Raw genomic sequence first — 3,682 nt, 5'->3', positions numbered from 1 at the left:
GCGGCCTCCGCGCTGCTTCCGGTGTGTGAAAGCACCTTCCAAGTCCCAGAAGCGGCGGGGAGCATCGGTTCGTAATCCGACCCAGAGGATGTCTCTGTCCCAGGCACGCCTAGCCAGTGTGTGCGGAGCGCTTTACTGTCGCAGTGCTCGTGCGCGCACCCTGTTGGACACCGTGACCCCGGCTGCAATCGTACTCTGGCTCTCCTGCTCCTGTTATGAGCGCCAAGAAGATAAACGCATAGGATCTGTTTTAGTTTTGTTTTGTTTAAGGTTTTGGCAACAGGCCACGTGCGCTCTACGGAGAGAGACAAGGGAAAGTGAGAAATCATCCCCCAACCCCCTCAACCCCCACTCGCACCCCGGCAATGGCCATGACCCAGTCCCTTCTCCATTCTCCTGGGATATTGTGTAATTTTCAAGCCACCAGGCCAAGACTCCAATCGCAGTTGGCCATGTGAAAGTCCAGTGCTCTAACCACTAGATCACCTGCTATCTTCCCGCAGCCTCCCATAGAGTTTTCCATAGACGTTTTTGCCGTAAGGCGCTTGCGCTCCCCGGAGAGAGAGGGACAGAGACAGTGAGAGGGAAAGTGAGAGATCAACCCCTCCCCCAGAGGTGCATTCTCCTCCCAGGATCTTGGGCTCACTTGCACACGTGACCCCAAGCCACCAGGTCTAGGCATCGAACTGTGGTGGACCATGTGGGAGTCCAGTGACATAACTGCTACACCATTTGCTGCTCTCCCCTCTCTCCCATAGGGTTTTAAGACCAGGTCTCCAGTCTCCACCTTCCTCTCACTAGCCTCATGCTACCTTTCCAAATGAAAGAGAAACAGAAATTCTAGGCTCTGGGGACCAGCAGGTATCGTGGTGGTTAAGGGCACTGGACTCCCACATGGCAGAGTGCAGTTCCAGTCCCCGGACCTGGCAGCTTGCTTTCTCAATTTCCCTCTCTCTCTCTCTCACTCTGTACTTCTCTGGTCAAATTTAAAATAAATAAAGTTAAATAAAATAATTCTTTTTTTTAAGAATGGCTCTGCCAGTCTACTAAGGAGCCTGAAAATTCACAGCTTACCACTGCACCGTTTCAGCAAGAGACAAGAGCCACAAGGGGAAAACCATGAAGGCTTTCCTTTCAAGAAATAAAAGGTAGTCCATATGACTGGAGATGGCAGTGAGGAAGAAGGGGAGCTGGAGAAACCTAGGTTGTGAGGGTAATTTTCTTCTATGTTGGAAAAGTTGTTCTTTGTCCTAAGAGCAAGGGAAAGCCAGAGTAGGGTTTTTAAGCCTTATTGACACCAGCTTCTGATCTGCATTTCAAAGCAATCACCCTGCCAGAGAAAATGAGAAATGAGTTGAGAGTTATCAGGAAGACCAACAGGCGACATTTCTAAGAGTGTGAAATAAGCTGTGCGCTTGTTTCAAGGTAGTGGCACCTGACGATGGAGAGAGATGAGAAAGGACAAAGCGTATTCAGGAGGCAAAATAAGCACTGTTTAGTCACTGGTTCTGGAGAAGTGAAGGAGAGGAGTGAGTCATGATAATGCCCAGCTTCTGGTTTGGGCAACCAGGTACCCTCACTGAAAAAGGGAACAGAGACGGAAAGCAGACGTAAGGCGTAGGAGGATGCATTGGAAACGTGGTGTTTTCGATGTCAGCCATCCCCACACTGGATCATGTTCTTTCCACGTTTGGAACACTGGTGGATTCTCATTGAACTTAGCCTCCCATGAGGCTTTTCTGACGTGCAGGGTTACCCAGTCCTCTTCCTCCACGCAAGCTCCTCTTTCAGAAGCTCACTGCTACACAGTTCAGGCTCGCCTTCCCAAATGGAAGAAGTTCCCATACTGCCTTGAGATAGAGGAAAGTTTCTGCATTACAAATTTGGTCATGTTTTTCTCACTCAACTTTGCCCTCAAATACCTTAGCATGGTGCTTTGGTTTGAACATATGGGTACCTTCAAAATTCATATTCAACAGTATTAAGAGGTAGGACTTAAATGATTAAGAGAAATGATTAAGTCATGAGTGCTCTGCCTTGTGAAAGGATTGGTGCCCTTATAAGTCCTCCTGGGGGCCTGGCTTTATGGCCTAGTGGTTAAGGGACCTGGACCCTAGTTGGCCAACTGAAGTTTGGATCCTGGCCTCAGTGGCTCACATGCATGTTCCAAATCCCAACAGGCTACAGAAATGGAGGAGAAGGAATTGCAATGTGACTATATCCACTGAGGGTAACCTCTCTCTCTCTCGCACATGTACCCTCTGACCATTTTACACACACACACACATATGTATGTACAATTTTTAAAATTACAAAGAATACTGGAAAAGTGTTCTTCCCTTGGTAAAGTTTAGATATAAAAGAACCCACAGCAGGACCAGCGGGTAGCATGGTGGGTAAGGCCCTGGACACTCCCACATGGCCGACCACAGTTAAATCCCAACAGGCTACAGAAATGGAGGAGAAGGAATTGCAATGTGACTATATCCACTGAGGGTAACCTCTCTCTCTCTCGCACATGTACCCTCTGACCATTTTACACACACACACACATATGTATGTACAATTTTTAAAATTACAAAGAATACTGGAAAAGTGTTCTTCCCTTGGTAAAGTTTAGATATAAAAGAACCCACAGCAGGACCAGCGGGTAGCATGGTGGGTAAGGCCCTGGACACTCCCACATGGCCGACCACAGTTTGAGTCCCAGACCTGGTGGATTGCTTTCTCACCTTCTCACTCTCTCTCTATCTCTATGTCTCTCTCTGGTCAAATTAAAAATAAATGAATGAATAAATAAATAAAGGTAAATAAATAATTATTTAAAATAAAAACACATATAGTAAACCTGGACTCAAAAGTGAAATTTCCTTTAAAATTAGTAAAATGGGGGCTGGAAGGTGGCATCGTGGTTAGGGCCACTGGACTCCCACATGGACAACCACAGTTCGAGTCCCGGACGTGGTGACTTGCTTTCTCACTCCCCCCGGATTCTGTCCCTCTCTAGTCAAATTAAGATAAATAAATAAATGAAGTTAAATAAAACAATTCTTTTTTTAAAAAAAGGTTAGTAAAATCACAAAGGTACCATCGTAATATCACTGATATCCTTTAATTTGATACTAGAGTTTCTTTTCTACATTATGAAGGAAAGAAAAAATTATGTAAGGATCATAAAGAAAAGGAAGAGATAAACCTGCAAGTGATACGAGCATTTAGAAAAATTAACAGAGTATACAATTGAGCTATTAGAGTTTGGCAAGACTAACACAAATACTCATTTTTTTTTTTTTTTTTTTTTGTGGAGAGGTTTTTTGCTATAGGGCGCATGCACTCGCCAGACAGACAGAGAGAGACAGAGAGACAGAAAGTGAGAAATCACCCCCCAGGGGGGATGGCCACGCCGCAATCCCTTCTCCTCCAGTCTCCTCTTGGGATCTTGGGCACGCAGGGACATGTGCCTGGCGTGAGTTTCAAGCCACCAGGTCCGGGACGTGAACCGCATTCTACTACATGGGAGTCCAGCGACATAGCCATTACGCTAACTGCTGGTCCCAAGACTAACACAAATTCTCTACAGAAAAAAATATTTTAAAGAATCATTTATTGGGACCAGCAGTTGGCATAGTGGCTGTGTCGCTGGACTCCCATGTAGTCAACCGCTGCTCAAGTCCCGGACCCC

General features: G+C 46.1%; 1 protein-coding gene across 1 annotated transcript in view; it reads right to left on the bottom strand.

Annotated features, from left to right (window-relative positions):
- Window positions 1-3,682, bottom strand: part of DNAJC25 (DnaJ heat shock protein family (Hsp40) member C25) — a 51,042-nt gene that overhangs the window by 25,571 nt on the left and 21,789 nt on the right. The window lies entirely within an intron of this gene.

This window comes from Tupaia chinensis, unplaced genomic scaffold (assembly GCF_000334495.1).
Source record: "Tupaia chinensis unplaced genomic scaffold, TupChi_1.0 Scaffold000081_1, whole genome shotgun sequence".
Lineage (NCBI taxonomy): Eukaryota > Metazoa > Chordata > Mammalia > Scandentia > Tupaiidae > Tupaia > Tupaia belangeri.
Note: the sequence above shows the minus strand (reverse complement) of the source record. Positions and strands in the feature narration are given on the sequence as shown.